The 19,345-nt window shown below is 43.3% G+C and overlaps 1 protein-coding gene across 1 annotated transcript in view; it reads right to left on the reverse strand.

Annotated features, from left to right (window-relative positions):
* LOC141134510 (uncharacterized) overlaps positions 1-14,542 on the reverse strand; it is a 216,727-nt gene extending 202,185 nt beyond the window's left edge. The window contains exon 1 of the mRNA XM_073624024.1: positions 14,496-14,542. The gene's annotated coding sequence lies outside the window, so the exon portion shown is untranslated. The remainder of the gene's footprint in view (positions 1-14,495) is intronic.
* Between the last annotated feature and the right edge of the window lie 4,803 nt (positions 14,543-19,345).

Consider the following 19,345-nt stretch of genomic DNA (forward strand, 5'->3'; position numbering starts at 1 on the left):
ACAAGATGGTCTCGAGACCCTGCATCCCATTGTTGGAGAAACCCCTTCTGAAAGGGCCGCATTTTCCATTGCGCCCACCTCACCATGGGGGCTGTGGCTACCGTGGTGCCAATTATCTTTAGACACTGTGAGGCTCTGAGAAGAGATGATGACAACGCTAGGCGAATACCTCTCCCGAATCACCGGAATTTTCTCCAGAGGCAGAGAGATGGTGCTCTCCACTTTGTTGAAATGGGCTCCGAGGAATATTAGAGCCTGTGTCGGAACTAGATGACTTTTCTCTCTGTTCAATAGCCAACCGAACTCTGTCAGGGTAGAGATGACTTGATCTCGATGTGACAACATCTGTTCCCTGTCTTGTGACAGCAGGAGTAGGTCGTCCAAATAATGGTGTAACCGAATACCTCTGACCCGGATTAGTGCTACCACAGCCAATAAGAGCTTCGAAAACACTCGAGGCGATGTTGTGAGCCCGAATGGGAGACATGTAAATTGGAGATGCCTCTGGTCTACTGAAAATCGGAGATACCTCTGGAATTCTTTTGCGATCGGCACATGAAAGTAGGCGTCTTTCAGGTCTATGGAGACCAGCCAATCTCCTGGTTGTATTGTTTGTCGGATTGTCAGCAGGGTTTCCATCTTGAATTTTTCCTTCTTGATGAAGGAGTTCAGATGTGTCAAGTCGATTACTGGCCTCCAGGAGCCATTCTTTTTGAGGACCATGAAAAGGGGGGAATAAACCCCTAGAAATCTTTCTTCTGATGGAACTTGAATGGCGGCCCCCTGGGCAATCAGTGAATCTGTATATGATAGAAGAATTAGTTTTTTCTCTTCTGAGTGCAGAAGGACCGTAGGCACAAACTGGTGTATGGGTGGACTGTTGAATACCCAAGTGTGACCTGAGGAGACCGTTTTGACGGTCCAGTAATCTCGAATCGAGGCTGCCCAGACGTGCTGATACCGGAGTAAACGAGCCCCTACTTGCTCCGTCTGGACAGGCGCCGTATCAAAACGACTTGGAAGTCTCCCGTCCTCCTGACGGGGCTGACTTTGAGGATTTTTGGCCGGAAGGCTGGCCTCTCCTCCAGTGTTTTCTAAACTCACGGCCAGGTCTGTAGCGGCGAGCATCTCTAGCGCGCTCTGGCTCTTGCCTAGGTTGAGTTCTTCTTTGGTTTAGGATACGACGGTCCTGGGGAACCCTGACTTACCCCCAGTAGCACGGGAAATGGCAGAATAAAGTTTATTTCCAAAGAGTGAGGAACCCTCAAATGGAATCCTGCACCATGCTTGTTTAGAGGCAGGGTCTGCAACCCATGGGCGTAACCATAGGGCGCGTTTTGCTGTAACTGACGAGAGCATGACTTAGCATGACTCGTGCCACAAGACGAATAATGTCAATGGATGCTTCCCCCAGGAAGACTGATGCCAGCTTCAGCTCATGTACTGGAGAGCTCTTGAATAAGTCTTCAGACACACTTCCTAAAGCTGCACCCACATCGTCCGTCCAGGACTCCATCGCTTTAGACAAAGCTGCAAGGGCCAGAGCTGGTTTACAAACCATACCCGCTGTGATATAAATACGTTTTAAGTCCGTATCAATCTTCCTCTCCAAACCATCCTTGAAAGAGACAGTATCCTCTAGAGGTAACGTAACATGTCTCACCAGCCTCATGAGAGCCGCATCGATAAGGGGTGCTGATTCAACATGCTTTACTTCATCACTCTTGAATGGATACATCTTTGCTATCCTACTTTCCTAACCAGAGCTTCTACTTGCTGGTCCTCAGCTCCTCTTTCCTTCGTAGCTCTAGAATAGCATAACTCACAGAGAGATTTACCCTCTGGGACTTGAGTTTTACATCCCCAGCAAGCTTTTCTCTCAGAGCGGCTGGAATGGTGGGGAGAATGATGACTGGACCTAGATCTTGACCCCTCTTTGCGGTGTCTGGAGGATGACCTAGTACGTCTAGAACCTGACGTGGACTGGTGACGTTGTGACCTAGACTGGTCTTTCTCTTTGTGTGCCGATAGCTGCGGTTCAGACCTAGAAGGGCTGAAGGAAAGAAAAGAATACTTTGCTCCTAAATAATACCCCAAACAATACAGGCGGAATGAAAAATAAAAATACTTTCATCCTACCTGCGGTGTAAGGATTGGCCACTAGGGGGCGGTGACACATTCATGGCGACAGAATCAATCTGCGCAGGTGTGAACCAAGCCTCGATCTCAATCGAGACTTCGCAGCTGCGCACTCAGAGCGGGGAAGCGGCGGACTGGAACGCAGATGCGTCCCAGCCGCCATGGCCATTTAAATAATCGGAGCTACGAGACAAAAACAACACACAAAACAGGCTGCCATATATCAGAAAACAGAAGGGCATACATTACCACGGCACCCAACGAGATCCGTCCTGGGACTGGGAGCTAAGAGAGCGCTCACCGCACGACCGGGGTATCGTAAGAGGAGGCCTCCTGCTAATAGCTGGGACGATTGGCCAAGTTCACGCTTCCCAGCCAATGGCTGGTCTAATAAGCTCTTCAAGGCATCGTAATGAACCCCTTGTGTCCGCCCTGCTAATAGCTGGGGAAGCTGGACTTCAGTAAGACACCGCCATCACCATCAAAACACGTGCAAACCACCAGAACTGGATCAAAAAACTTCATAAGGTAAGAGATACACCTTGGTCCTAGGAGGAGGACAAAAAAGGAACACGGTCTCTGACCAGAAGCAAAGATTTATGGGAGTGGGGTCCTATGAGGTATGAGAGGCGGGATTAACCCATACGTAGGCTGCCATGGAGTCTGTCAGGAAATTTATTTTTTTTAATTAGAATATTTATTATAGCAAAAAGTAAAAAATATTGTGTTTTTTTTCAATATTCTCGCTTTTTTTGTTTATAGCGCAAAAAATAAAAACTGCAGAGGTGATCAAATACCAACAAAAGAAAGCGCTATTTGTGGGAAAAAAAAGGACGTCAATTTTGTTTGGGTACAGCGTTGCACGACCACGCAAATGTCAGTTAAAATGACGCAGTTCCGTATGGCAAAAAATGGCCCGGTCATTAAGCAGGAAAATCTTCCGGGCTGAAGTGATTAAGCCACCAAAGCGAATTACTGTTATACGTGCGCTGTTTGTGACTCGAAGACAAATCGCCCTTACGTGGACTTCCCCGCACCCTCCAACCACATCTGGCTGGATATTTAATCTCAATAATGTATTTCCTATGTGAGACACATTTTCTTTCTTAGAAATATCTAAGAGGTTTGGTTCAATTTGGTCACCATGGTTAGCCCATATAAGATCGGAATCGAGTTAGGTCACATGCCTCTCTAGTTATAATTGCATTGCCTAGGTTATTAAAAGCTGTTTCCATTTGCATTGCTTGATGTTTGTTGAATGCTAGGGATGGGCCACACACCCCCCGGTTCGGTTTGCACCAGAACAGCTCGAACAGGCAAAAAGTTCTAGCGAACATGCGAACCCTATTAAAGCCTATGGGACATGAACATGAAAAATCAAAAGTTCTAATTTTAAAGGCTTATATGCAAGTTGCCATAAAAAGTGTATGGGGAGCCGGGTACTGCCTTAGGGGAAATGTATTAATGCAAAAAAACCTTTTTAAAATGATCGTTTTTTCAGGAGCAGGGATTTTAATGATGCTTAAAATGAAACAATAAAAATGAAATATTCCTTTAAATATCGTGCCTGGGGGTCCCCTTAGTCTGCCTGTAAAGTGGCACATCTATGCAATGTGTAGAACAGTTGCTTGTGGCTATAATGTATTGCTCCCAGCAATATAGATGAAATATCAATGAAAAAAAGGGCAACATTTTTTAAAAAATTGGCGTGGGGTTCCCCCCAAAACCTATACCAGACCCTTATCCGAGCATGCAGCCTGGAGGTCAGGATAGGGGGCGATGAGCGAGCGTCCCCCCTCCTGAACCATACCAGGCAGCTTGCCCTACATGGAGAGGGTGCTTTGAGGTGCCCATTTACATAAGGGGGCTGGGATCTGGGGGCACCTTTGTTAAAGGGGGGCTGCCAGATTCCGCTAAGACCCCCGCTCGCAGACCCCCAACAACCACAGCCCAAGGTTGTCAGGAAGAGACCCTTATCCCCATCAACATGCACCAAATGCACCAAAGCACCCAAAGCACCTTCCCCATGTTGAGGGCAAGCAGCCTGGTATGGTTCAGGAGGGGGGGGTCGCTCGCTCGTCCCCTCCCTTTCCTGGCCTGCCAGGCTGCATGCTTGGATAAGGGTCTGGCTTTGATTTGAGGGGGACCCCACGCCATTTTAAAAAACAATGGTGTGGAGTTCCCCTTAAAATCTATGGCATACCCAAAGGGCCTGATATGGATTTTGGGGGGACCTCAGTCCTTTTTTTGGAGTGGGGTGGAGTTTTCCCTAAAATCTATTCCAGACCCAAAGGGACTGGTATGGATTTTGGAGGATACCCCACGCAGTTTATTTTTTTGGGGGGGTGGAGTTCCCCTTAAAATCTATTCCAGACCCAAAGGGACTGGTATGGATTTTAGAGGGGGGGGCACACCTTTTTTTGGGGGGGGTAGAGTTCCCCTTAAGATCCATTCCAGACCCAAACGGCCTCATATGGCTTTTGGGGGGGACCCCATGCCATTATTTTTCTTAATTCTGTCATAGGGTTCCCCTTAACTACTTCAATAAAGTGCACTTTCACCCCTTCCTGCACAGACCAATTTTCATCTTTCAGTACTCTCACACTTTGAATGACAATTACTCAGTCATGCAACACTGTACCCAAACAACATTTTTATAATTTTTTTCAAACAAATAGTTTTCTTTTGGTGGTATTTAATCACCACTGTGTTTTTTCTTTTACTTTCAATCGTTGTTTATTGCATTTTATAAAGGGGTTAAAAAAAAACATTGATACATTCTGTTGTACATAGTAACAATAAATCCATAGTACAAGAGCACAAAACATAACAGTTATCAAAGCATTAGTCGTTTATGTCTGAGGATATGGGGCATACCCCCAACCCTGTAATTGGAGGAGGGTGGAAGTTTCTTATCTCCAGAAACCCCAAATGGGCACTAACTGTGTCATGGAGAGGGGGGCAGACCACCCAGCTTGTGAACTACTTTCAACAAACCAGAATTGTAATAAAAAACTGTGGGGGATTAAACAACGATAGCGAGACAAGGCTTATGCATGTCAGCCATAAGTACTAGTATGTACTAACACAAGGGGTAAGTATAACTCTAACGTGGGTAATATGTTTAGTCCGCTGTTTGGGATTGCAATGAACGTAGAACCAAGTGTGCGGTATCCTGCCTCTCCCAGAAATGGAAGAAGTAGGATAGCGAGAACCCCATTCTTTAACAGTGTAAAAGTATCCCCAAGAGTGGGGTGTGTTATAGAAAACATAACATACAGGCTTCTATGGGAGCACTTTCCATGGATCCAAACTAGTTAATTCATATGCATGCCCATAGTAAGAAAGTATGACATATAAAGCCATTGTGTCATAGTATGAAAATCCCTCGTCAGGATTAGGGATGAGCCGAACACCCCCCAGTTTGGTTCACAACAGAACATACCGAACAGGCAAAAAATTCAGAAGAACACGCAAACACCGTTAAAGTCTATGGGACACGAACATGAAAAATCAAAAGTGCTCGTTTTAAAGGCTTGTATGCAAGTTATTGTCATAAAAAGTGTTTGAGGACCCGGGACCTGCCCTAGGGGACATGTATCAATACAAAAAAATTCCAAAACGGCAGTTTTTTCGGGAGCAGTGATTTTTTTTTAATGCTTAAAGTGAAACAATAAAAATGAAATATTCCTTTAAATATCATGCCTGGGGGGTGTCTATAGTATGCCTGTAAAGTGGTGCATTTTTCCCCTGTTTAGAACAGTACCACAGCAAAATGACATTTCTAAAGGAAAAATAATCATTTAAAACTGATCGGGGCTGTAATGAATTGTCGGGTATCGGCAATATAGATAAAACTTATTGAGAAAAAGGGCATGGGTTCCCCCCCAGTCCCCCCAAAATCCATACTTTAACAAGGGGACCCCCAGATCCAAGCCCCCCTATGTGAATTGGTAACGGGGTACATCGTACCCCTACCATTTCACAAAATAATGTGTCAAAAATGGTAAAAAAGACAAGAGACAGTGGCTTCCCCGTGGCGTAATAGGGGGGCGTGGTCATCCGTTTACGTCACCGGGTGCCCCCACCCTCAGCTATATAAGAACTGACACCCAGAAGAAGCGTCAGTCGGCGGGAGCCTCTCATGGAGGCGGAACGGTTGCGTTTTTTTTTTCTTTTTCGGTCCATCGGGCGACGTGGATTTACATTGCGGGACATTTTTATTTTTTTATTTTTTAATAAAGGATTTGTCCCAAACTGTCTCTCTTACAATGTACCCCATTAACAATTCACATGGGGGGGCTGGGATCTGGGGGTCCCCTTGTTAAAGGGGGCTTCCAGATTCCGATAAGCCCCCCGCCGGCATACAACCCTTGCCCGGTGGTTGTGGGGATAAGGCCCTTGTCCCCATCAACATGGGGACAAGATGCTTTGGGGTCAGACCCCAAAGCACCCTCCCCATGTTGAGGGCATGTGGCCTGATACGGTTCAGTAGGGGGGCGCTCTCTCGCCCCCCCCCCTTTCCTGTGGCCTGCCAGGTTGCGTGCTCGGATAAGGGTCTGGTATGGATTTTGGGTGGGACCCCTACGCCAATTTCTTTTTAAAATTTGGCGCAGGGTTCCCCTTAATTTCCATTCCAGACCTGAAGGACCTGGTATGGATTTTGGGGGGACCCCCACGCAATTTTTTAAAAATTTTTGGTTCGGGGTTCCCCTTAATATTCATACCAGATCCAAAGGGCCTGGTAATGGACTGCGGGGGGGACCCATGCCCTTTTTTTCAATGAGCTTTATCTATATTGCCGAGACCCGACAATGTGCATCAGCAAGATCCCTGACCCACAAAACACAGCCTATACCGACCTTGTTTTTATTTAAAGAGGTCACGGTGGTCTGGTGAGTAGGCATTTCACTCACATCCACCGGGTGATTTATGTGAAGTTTTTCCATTGGTGACGGTGTAAAGATTGAAGTTGTATCACAATCAATATATGTACTTTTGTTTTTAAGAAATATTCACTATATTGTCTATTTGCACTTGTGTCATGAATATTATATGTATTGTTTAGCACTTTGCACTTTAATACTGTTGCAGCCAGAGTGTGATCAGATTTATAGCTCCCCCTGCATCCACATATTTCTTATCAATACTGCTACATATCTTTGGTAAAAATAACCCAAATTAGTGGATATTATTTACTCTGTGCAAAAGTTATAGAGTCTACAAACTACGGTGCAAATCATAAAAATATGATCACACCTGATGTACTTGACTGCCTATTTCATTTCTTGAGGCCCTGAAACCCCAGGACAGTACAAATACCCCCCAAATGACCCCTTTTTGGAAAGTGGTCAGTCCAAGGTATTTAGTAAGAGATATAGTGAGTTTTTTGAAGTTGAAATTTTTTCCCACAATTATTGGGAAAATGAAGAAATGATTTTCTTTTACACAAAATTGTCATAATACCAAGTTATTTCTCACACACAGCATATGAATACTTACAATTACACCCCAAAACACAGTCTGCTACTCCCCCTGACTCAGTATAGCGATACCACGTGTGAGACTTTTTCACAGCCTGGCCACATAGAGAGGCCCAACATGCAGGGACCCACCATCAGGTGTTCTAGGAGCATACATTACACATCTAATTTCATTCCTACCTATTATAGTTTTGAAGGTCCTGAAGCACCAGGACAGTGGAATTACCCAAAAATGACCCAATGTTGAAAAAAAAAAACACCCCAATATATTCTATGAGGCATGGGCTGCAGATAGGTACTCGGGTACTCTGATGGGCTACAGGAGGGAGTGAGTGTTCCTGCTGGTGGTTAAAATCCATACCAGACTCAATGGGTCAACCCACGCTGTTTTTTTACCCAATTTTTTTAAATTTACATTCTTTTTGTACAATATTTTTTTTTTACATTTAGCTCTCAGCAGGGAAGCCTTAACCTATTGACTGTGAGCTCGGCGGCCGAACATCCCACTAAGTGCCCAGAAAGTTTGGGTGTTAGGCGAATACCTGAATGGGTGATGTTCAGACCAAACTTATGCTCGGCCCAAACCATTCGCCCATCCCAAGTGGTGCCTGAACTGTAACCCCTCTCAGTTACTCTTGCTGGGCCCAGGAACGGGCCCTGCTGTTAAAAATTTGTAAAAAAATTGAAATTACATGCTGTGACAGACTCACCCGGGATAGAGGCTTTTGGAGGGGACTGAATACAACGGTGTTCTTTTTGAGCTGTATGCCTGGGGACCCTTGAGGTGGTATTACTGTCGATTCGGGTCCTGGTCCCCCAGGATACACAGACTCTGGGGACCCTGGATTTGCCATATTAGAAATAGTGGCTGATTCATAATGCTGGGACAAATACTGTTAGGAGATGCTGATGTCAATTCCAGCCACCTGTCTGTCTGTTGCCTGCTAGAATGTGTTTATTGTAAATAAGTCTAGTATGGGATCTAAGAGTCATTAGATCCCCATTGTTGTTTGTGTTAATTAACTCTGCTATTGTGTGAAGAAGAGTTCTGTGTTGATTTGTGATAATGTTGATTGTGTTTTCTGAGCTACAAGACGGCCAGTCTGGCCTAAAGGTCATCTAGGCTGTCTAAAGGGATTAGTTAATTAGCCCATGTTAATTAGGTTTCTGGTCCCCTAGACAGACCAACTGAAGCACTGCATGGCATCTTTTAGCCTGACTGCTTGTGTAGCCCCTTGAACACTTATGCCCTGTACACACGATCGCACATTCCGACAACAAAATCCATCGGATTTTTTCCGACGGATGTTGGCTCAAACTTGTCTTGCATACACACGGTCACACAAAGTTGGTCAGAAATTCCGAACGTCAAGAACGTGGTGACGTACAACACGTTACGACGAGCCGAGAAAAATGAAGTTCAATGGCCAGTGCTGCTCTTATGCTTGATTCTGAACATGCGTGGTACTTTGTGTGTCGGAATTGTCTGCACATGATCGGAATTTACGCGAATTGATTTTGTTTTTTGTTGGAAAATTTTAGAGCCAGCTCTCAAACTTTGTGTGACGGAAATTCCGATGGAAAAAGTCCGATGGAGCCCACACACTCCGAATTTCCGACAACAAGCTCCGATCGCACATTTTCCATCGGAAAGTCCGATCATGTGTACAGGGCATTAGGGAGCATTGCTGGTTCAGAAGACAATTCAGCAGAAGAGGCCATCGAGGAAGAAGGGGGGGTGGAGCAGACAGATGTGGCAGAATCACCATCAGATTTTTGGAGGCGTGGTGGTGGAACAAGCTTCAGCACTGAACCCTGTCCTGCATCCTTGCCAGCTGCCAGCAGAGTTACCCAGTGCACCGTGAAGGAAATGTAACATCCCTGACCGTGCCTGCTGGACCATGAGTCAGCAGAAATGTGAACCTTGCTGCTGACCGCCCTGTCCAACGAGGCCAAAAACATTGCCTTCCACATGAAGGTAGAGAGCTGGAATGGCCTTTCGTGTGTAGCACCCTGATGTTTAGGCAGGGTTGCTTGTAAATTTACCTGCCAGGTATAGTTGCCTTAAACACCTGATTCCACCCTAATTCTGGAATTGCTGCACTTCTCTCTTCTGTCACTAGATGGCCGGGTATCTGGTGGTATTAAATAAGACAAGGGCATTGCAAGGACAGATTGGGAATTGATGGGGTATCTCAGCCAATGGACAGGGATCTTCTTGGGTCCCTTGGCCTGCTGGGAGAGCCTATTTATTTGGGTGAGGTCAGGTGATCAGCATTCCGTGCCACCTGGACGGCTGTCTGGGTCATGTGTTGTGCTGCCCCGGGCTGCTAGGCCAGAGCCTGAGGCCTATCCCCGGGACATCTGGCTGCTAGGCTGTCTGAGGGTCTATCCACAAGCAAGAGAGCGGCGTAGGGCTGGGACTGCGGCTTGCAGTCCAACCAGAAGTGCCGGTTCTGCCGGAGAACCTGTCATGGTTGGAGGTAGAGGGGAAATTGTCCCCACTAAGGGACCATCCACCTTGTTACCAGGGACCATTGTGAGTAGCTGAAGCAAGTACCAGAGCAGTATTCTCATCAACCGGGGACGGTGAAGAATTGGGAATCTTCAGCAGGAGTCAAGCCAGGGACCTAGCCAGCAGAGGTGATGCTTGCAGAGTAGCATTGTGTGTCAATCTAGGGACCGAGCAGGCCAGTGGGGTGACGCTTGAAGAGTATCTTGGATGCCAAGCTAGGGAGCCAGCAGGGACGTGGGGGTGATTCTTGAGGAAGATACTGGGCGAGAAGGTTGGAAGAGCTCAGGGGATCCAGTGGCAGTGGATCAGCAAGTCTAGTGAGAAAGACTGGGAGCTCAGTTGAGTGAAGATCTACAATAGGAGATTGTAGAGGAAGTGAAAGAGTTCATTGTAACCTTTGTTAGAAACCGTTCAAGATTATTGCCATATGAGACAGGGTGTCTACACATGCAGATGTGGTGTACGGATGGGTGCCTTTCCATGCATGGCTGTCTACCTATACGAGTCTCAAAGTCTGCCAATTAACATTGCAACTACTAAAGGTTGTCCTGGCCCTAAACCCTCTCTCCCACAGTTCTGTTTAAGAGACAATAAATCTCTTTGCATTCAAGAAGTGTATGGCGCCCATGAATCTCCCTTGCATCACACCCACCATGCCTCGTAACCCACTCTAAATACAAGGATGTCAGCTATCCCTAACTCTGGAGGTTTTCATTAGACCAAAAGGGACCCGGGACTTGGCTACACATGAAAATAAATTACTTTTTGGAACATATCACTGTGGTATAGCACATTCCACAAATTCACAAAAGGTGGCAGTCCACTAGATAAACAGGCAGCAGTTGTAGTGCTAGCAATTTGGCCAAGCTAGCATTTAGATGCTGAGCATGTGGATGGCTGGGACAGTATTTTTTTTTTACAGTTCAGCAACTGGGGTAGTGAAATTTGCCTGATGAAATCAACAGGTGGTGTACTGCTAGCAGATTGGCTGTAAGTACTTGTGGCACCCATTGCTATACCATCATTCCTACCAGTGCAGGTTTTTGAGAAGCCTTGAGGTATAGTGGGGGTAGAGATTCCAGATGAGGGACAAGGAGAAGTCTGCATTTTTTTATGATGTGGGTCCTTTTATGAGGTGTTGTTGCCAACGGACTGCATGGCAGGTCGTCATATGTCTTGTCAAGCATGTGGTGCTCAAACCGGTGGAGTTCTGGCCATGTTTTATCTGCTTCAGACAGAGATTACAAACAGCAATGCTGCAATCTACTGCACATGTGTTGAAAAAAGCCCACACCAATGAACTTTTGGAAGTCAGTGGGAAGTCAGCAGTGCCCTGCACCTGTGGAGCTCTGTGGTGTGATGCAATAAGGTGGCTGCCCTTAAGCTGGCACCTGGAGGACCTCCCGAATGGTTGGAGTTGTGCCTCCTCCTCACTTTCCTCCTCTGTTCTTTCAGGCACCAAAGTACAGTCAGTGACCTCATCATCCCCTCCCTCCTCATCACTGGAGAAAACTTGGCAGTAAGCTGCAGCTCGGGGGAACATGACTGCTAGTTTCTTGTCCTGCTGTGGTATCCCCTCTCTCTAAGCTCACGTTACTCTCTTCCTCAACCTGGGAACCAACATCGGAGCATTCAAATTGCTGCCCATCCTCCAGCAGAATGTAACCGACACTGTGATCAAATAACTCTGGTGACTCCTCCGTGCATGATGGTGGAGCTATGGAAGGAGTAGCTGTTGACAAGGAGCCAGTGGAATAGGCTGCTTTGGCAGCTACGGTGGAAGGCAAACTAGTATGAGCCTGGGTGACAGAGGATAAGGAGGATGAGGACGGCTTAGTTATCCACTCCACCAACTCTTCTGCATATTGTGGCTCAATAACACGGTCAGCAGCTTAAAAAAAGTACAAGCGTGCCCCAACTGCAGAGGATGCACCATGTCCGCGACCACCACTTTTCACTGTAGACACAGAGGCTGCTTGTCCTCTTTTAGTGGCCTGTGAGCATCTGCCTCTCCTTGTTGGCCTTCTAGACTTGATGGGGATTTTTTGGGGTTTTTTTTTTTTGCTTCATGCACTATAAACCGTTTTATTATTGCTTGCCCTCTTTTAGTGGCCTGTGAGCATCTGCCTCTCCTTGTTGGCCTTCTAGACATGATGGGGATTTTTTTTTTTTTTGCTACGTGCACTATAAACCGTTTTATTATTGTTTTTTATTTTTGGGGGGGGGGGGGGGCATTATTATAACTCTTTATTAAAGAGTGTGGGAAGGGAATATGGTGCTTGGGTGCAATACTTTTGTGCTTGGTGCACTATTAACAGTTTTATTATTTATTTATTTTTAAGAAAATAACAATGCAGCAACTGTGGAGAATTTTTTTCAATGCTGCTGCAAAAAAAACCCAAAATAAAATAAATGTTAAAAAAAAAAAAAGAAAGCCCCGAAAAAGAAAAAGGGGACCACTGCTGAAGCAGAAGGGGGGACAGCAATTATGCTCTAAATATTCTTGGTGCTGCTGCGCCAAAAAAATAAAAAATAAAAGGTATACCACTGCTGTGCTGACGCAGAAGGTATAAAACCTGCAACACAGAAAGGGGAGTACTAATAATGAAGCAGCAGAACCTTATTCTGCAAAAAAAATAAAAATGGGATCAGTGGCGACACACCGGCACTTCAGTAGCACCACAACACTGTGTTATTCACACTACACTGCACTGTATTATATACACTGCACTATACTGTGTTATTCACACCGCAGTATACTGTATTATATACTGTGCACTGCACTGTAGTATATACTATGCACTGCACTATATACTCTGCACTGCACTGTAGTATATACACTCTGCACTGCACTGTAGTATATACTCTGCACTGAAGTGTAGTATATACTATGCCTTGCTTTATATACACTACACTGACTGCACTGTATTATGCCTGCACTGTAATATATATATATATATATATATATATATATATATATATATATATATATATATATATATATATATATATATATATATTCTCTACACTGCCTGCACTGTAATATATATTCTACACTGACTATACTGTAGTTTATATTCTACACTGCCTGCATGCTCTATCCACTAACCAACCTGCCTACGCTATCTCCACTCCAACACACTACATTTAGCCACCGTGTAAGCAGTCTTATATAGTGTGGGGCGTGGACATAGCCCTGAGCCATGATTGGCCAAGGGCACCCTGCCTTTGGCCAATCATGGCTCTCACAGCACATCGTGCTATGATTGGCCAAAGCATGCAGGTCAGGTGCATGCTTTGGCCAATCAGCAGCCGTCAATGCACTGCGATCTCGGGGGGTGCTCCTCGGCGGGTGAATTTACGTTTCACTCGAACATCGGGACCATCCTTATAGAACGCTATAAGGTTTTGGGTTTTTATTTTTGTTTTTCTATATGCAGTACATATTTGTTGCATTGATTATATTTAGGCATGCTCTATGTTGGGCTTTGTGTTTTTTTTTTTTTTTTGTTTTGATTTTTATTTTTTCAGTATTTTGTGGTTGTTTTTGGTTTATTGTGCTTCTTTGAAATATGCTCTTTCTACCTTTTTTTTATGTTGTGTATCTGTTTATAACAAAAAAAATAAAATAAAGTCTGATTAAAAAGAAAAAAAAAAAAACGTTTGTTTTTGCCTCTGTTTGCACAGAATGAATGTTTATATCATTTCACAGGACTAATAGGTATTATTATTCTTTCATAAACACACCCAATAGTATTGAAGCCAAAGGGTTGGCATGACAGCAGCTAGTATTTTAAGGTGGTCAGCCAAGGCACACTTTTTTCTCAGCACAGGTTTTCTTTAATAAGGTTTTCCAAAGAGCAAACTGCCTCAAAGTGGTTCTGGAGGATGGGGAAGGTTAGAGATTTGGCAGGTTTTTTACTTATATCTGAGACAGAAAGTGAGGGTAAAGCAGGCCATAGATAGATTGAAATCTGGCCTGTTCAGCAGGGGCCAGCCAAATTTAAATCAATGTGTGGTTGCTCCCACTTGATAGATGTCGATCTAATGATTTAATTTTTTCAAACGGGTTTGTTGGAGTCCCTACTGTCAGTGTCCAATGACCCAGAGGGCAGGATTCCCCTCTCCACCATGACTGTGTGGATGGCAGAATCAGTATGTTTTTGAAAATGATCCATATATGGCCAGTCTAATTCTTCCCAGTGGGGATACAGACACCAATAAGAACTATAGTCAATGTTTGCTGACTAGTTGCTACTGGTTATTGTACCATACATTACTATACTGGTTACTGTACCTTGCGTTGTGCCCATTTATATAAATCTGTATGATAAACCGTTCATATATTTCCATCTTACCACATTTAACAAATGCAAATGCTCGACGAGTCAATACAGGGGTGTGCAGAAATGTTCCTACAGAGCAGCCAACAGTGCAGATTTTCTGTATTGGAAAAAAAAAAGCTTTTTTTAAAAAGTTGTGAGACCAATAGTAATGTATAGTGACATATCATTCTGACAAACTGATCTTCAAAGCAAACAGTGTATTCTGTGCTGTTTATATCTAACCCAGGATTCCGTTCTCAAATGTAAATGTTTATTTGTAAAACAAAGACTGTATATGAAGAATAAGGTAAACAATGATATAATAATATATTAACATTATAAACTTTAAAAAAAAAAAAAAACTAAATAAAGCTAAACCTATTTTAGAATAAACGTGTAGTGCCTCATCAATGCATTGTTCAGTGCCTGGCCAACCTATCATCAGGTCCAAGAACTGTCATGAGAGAGGGAGAAGAGGGTGCCTCATCCTATGCAAATATCTGCTTTCTACTATCTACAGAAAGTTGACAGTTGCTGTAGAAACAGCTGTAAAAGTTTGGGGAGTCGGGACCAGTGGCATCATGCTGAGGGGAGGTGGGGGGTGGATGATATTGTGAAGGAAGCTTCAGAATTAGTGATCTTTCTTAGAAGTCATTATAGTTTTGCTTTAAACCATTCAGGGCAGCCAGCAGTGCTCATGACTGATAAATTCCAGATCTGTATGCTAACGATGTTATTTATTTGTGGACATTAGCTTGTATAGTCTTTAATTTATCTCAAATTAAAATACTAATTTTGCCCAGCAGGGGTGTATTGGAGCTGAATAAAGACCTGCAGTACTCCTACAGGGCACTGACTATGTCCGAATTACATTGTAATTCATTTTATAATTGCATTGCTTGTGTTTAGGAAAACACAAACATTATAACCTGAGGGGGCACATAACAAGGTATGAGGCTGACAGCATGCTCTTATCTATTAATTCATTTACTTAGAGAAGATTAACAAAATAAAAGAAAATCTGCAATCTGCAATGAGAGTAAAAGGGGTATCTAGAGTGTATGTGTAATGACTAGCAATTGCTGTGCAAGAATCTGAACATGAGAGAGAGCGCAAATTGCTTAATTTCTACAACAAGTAATCAGTTGAGATTGAATGCATATGTTAAAACAATTCATTGCAGTCAGCTACCAAACTTGTCATCATTCTTAGCAAATGTTTGCTGTGTATTCTACAGTACCTAATCCTTTTCCAGAATATACTAATCATAAAGAACCTGCTTAAAGGTGTCAGTACCACTCAAGAAGTCGTCATGTTTGGTGAAATGGGTAATTGTGATAAATTGGCAAAAATGATTATGATTAAAAATTATGATGGTATCTTTCCTTACACTGAGCTTCAATCACAATATAGATTTAGTAAATGCAACAATATCACTTCCATATGCCATACTTAGAAAGCCCTCATTGGACCCCACCAATCTTAACAACCTACAGTACGCCCCATCTCCTTGCTCCTCTTTTTATCGAAACTCCTTGAATGTCTAGTCTACAACTGACTGAGCGACCACCTCACTGAAAATAACCTTCTTGATCCCTTTCAGTCTGGATTTCGTCCTCAACACTCCACAGAAACTGCTCTCCTAAAACTCACAAACAACCTGCTAACGTCTCAAACCAATGGACACTATTCTGTACTCCTATTCGTGAATAGGGATGAGCTCGATGTTTGGGTCGAACACAAGTTCGTCTCGAACATCGGGTGTTTGCCCGTTCGCAGAACAGCGAACATTAAGGGGCGTTCGCGGGAAATTCGAGCACAGCGGAACACCCTATAATGCACTGCGAGATCACAGTGCATTGATGTATGATGATTGGCCAAAGCATGCACCTGACCTGCATGCTTTGGCCAATCACAGCGTGCTCTGCTGAGAGAGCCATAATTGGCCAAAGGTAGGGTGCCTTTGGCCAATCATGGCTCGGGGGGACTAAGTCCACGCCCCACATTATATAAAGCTGCTTACATATCGGCCGTGTGTAGTGTTGTTGGCGTGGACAGAGAGATAGCTTGAGTTAGATTAAGCAGGCAGGTTATTCAGTTAGTGGCAGTGTACTTGAGATATATATATATATATATATATATATATATATATATATATATATATATATACACACACAGTATCTCACAAAAGTATTCTACCTTTTCATGTAACAACACTAAAGAAATGACACTTTGCTACAATGTAAAGTAGTGAGTGTACAGCTTGTATAACAGTGTAAATTTGCTCTCCTCTCAAAATAACTCAACACACAGCCATTATGTGGCTCTCCTTGTGATCATGCAATAAATTATACATTTGGACGCTATCTGCATCGTTTCATGGTGTGCTGGCAAATATTTTCATTTTGATTTTTCATGTTCGCGTTCCATAGACTTTAACGGTGTTCACACAAATTTTTTGCCTGTTCGCATGTTCTGCTGCGAACCAAACCAGGGGGCTCCTCATTGCAGCAAGGTGAATTTGTGACTGATAAGCTGAATTTTAATAACTTGGGGTTAGGGTGTGCAATGTTTTGGCAGCACAGTGTTTTTACATTTTTTGGGAGTGTTTCAAAAGATGCACTGAGGTACTGGGACAATAAAGACAGCTCTGGAACTGTCATCAACAACTGCCTAAAGAGGCCTAACTAACAAGAGGCTAAAAGATATAATGTAAATATAAAATAAATTATAAAAACAAAAAAAAAGTAGAGTTTATAATTTTATTGACAACAGACAGAAATATTGTACAGACTCACTTCTCAGTATGTAAGCTCATTTATAAGGCTGCAATTTAAGAGGAAGAAATAAAAAAGAAAAGATCCAGAAATATTGACTCGATGCACACTATGTCAGCAGCTTTAGTAGACTGCAATTGTGAGCTTTATATCAAAATTATGACAATGACCCAAAACACACAGCAAAAATGACCACACAGTTGTTGAAGGAGAAAAAGGTGAATGTTCTTGCATGGCTTAGTCAGAGCCCAGACTTAAACCCCATTGAAAATCTGTGGAATGGCTTGAAGACTGCAGTCCACAAACGGTCACCATCAAATTGAACTGAACTTAAGCAGTTCTGCAAAGAAGAGTGGGCAAATATTGCAAAGTCTAGGTGTGCAAAGTTAGTAGAGACATATCCCAACAGACTAAAGGCTAGAATTAAAGCAAAAGATGGTTCAACAAAATACTGACATAAGAGGGGTGATCCTTTTTCCAACTCAGTCATTTTGTTTTTGAATTTTTATTTTTTTCTGACATGTTGGTGTTATATCTTTCACTTGGATGGTACAAGTTTCACTAATAAATACAGCTGGATAAAACAAAAACTCACAGTACACACAAACACTGGTTAGGCATACATTTAACCCTTTGATCGCCCTAGATGTTAAAGTGATTGTGAGCCTGAAAAAAAATGCTCCTATCCCTTTAAGGCACGAGATATAGCACAATGCTTTTGTGCTTTGTCAATTGTTCCTTTCTATGTTGTACATTACCGGGCTGATCCTGCCAGTTCCTGTCTCCCCCTCTTTAAACTGACCACGTTTATCATGGCTGCTGATCTCTGATAGCGAGGTCAGTTAATGTTTACAGCTATCTCCTCAGCGTCTCCGCATCTCCCCCTGCCTCTCTCCCTGTCAGTTCTGTAGTCTGTGTGAGAGCCAATCTCCTCTCTGCTCCTCCCCTCTCCTCTCATGCCTGTGTAAATCTATTCCCTGTAGCTGCGCCAGTGCTTGTAAAGTAAAGAAACATGTATTAGTTACTTTGATCCTCTCTATTTTAGGTCCCTGTTCAGTACAGTGTGTGCGTTTTTCTAAAATTATGATGCTAAATACCTTCTTTGCAGAACCCCACTATGCAGACACGTGACCTCCCGCTGCCAGCTTGCATTCATCATAGAGGAATCTCAGCCCCTCCCACTGTGCTCTCTTAAAACGGGGAGGAAAGCAGAGGGATGACACATGACAAGATAGCAGGGCTTTGCAAAGAAGGTGTTTAGCATTATAATTTTAGGAAAACACACACACACTGTACTGAACAGGGATCTAAAACTGAGAGAATCAAAGTAATTAATACATGTGACTTTACACCCACTTTTGCCCCTTCCCAGCCAGTGCCATTAGTACAGTGACAGTGCATATTTTTAGCACTGATCACTGTATTAGTGTCATTAGTTCCCACAAGGTGTCCGTTAGTGTCAGACTGCCCACCATACTATCAGAGTCCCGCTATAAGTCGCTGATCGCCACCATTACTAGTATTAAAAAAAATAAATAAATAAAATTTTAGTATATATACCATAGTTTGTAGACGCTATAATGTTCGGGTAAACCAATCAATGTACGCTTATTGGGATTTTTTTACCAAAAATATGTAGCAGAATACATATTCACCTACATTTATGAAGAAATTCGATTTTTTCCTTTTTTTATTGGATATGGTTTATGACAAAGTAAAAATATTGTTTTTTTGTTTAAAATCTTCTGTCTTTTTGCATTTATAGAGCAAAAAATAAAAAAAACCCAGTGGTGGTCAAATACAACCAAAAGAAAGCACTATTTGTGGGGTAAAAATAATATAAATTTTCTTTGAGTACAGCGTTGCATGACTGTGTAATTGTCAGGTAAAGTAACGCTGTGCCAAAAGGCAAAAAATAGCCTGGTCATGAACGGGGGGTAAATCTTTCAGAGGGTAAGTGGTTAAACAGGACCCACACTGCCAACTTTTAATCAAGAAATTGACATTCGTGTTTATTTATTTGACTGAAAAAGCCACCAAAGTGTTGTACTGATGCATAGCATGTAGATACATTTATTAGGCACCATTTCAAACAGGACATAAACC

The sequence above is a fragment of the Aquarana catesbeiana genome, linkage group LG03, assembly GCF_042186555.1.
Source record: "Aquarana catesbeiana isolate 2022-GZ linkage group LG03, ASM4218655v1, whole genome shotgun sequence".
Classification (NCBI taxonomy): domain Eukaryota; kingdom Metazoa; phylum Chordata; class Amphibia; order Anura; family Ranidae; genus Aquarana; species Aquarana catesbeiana.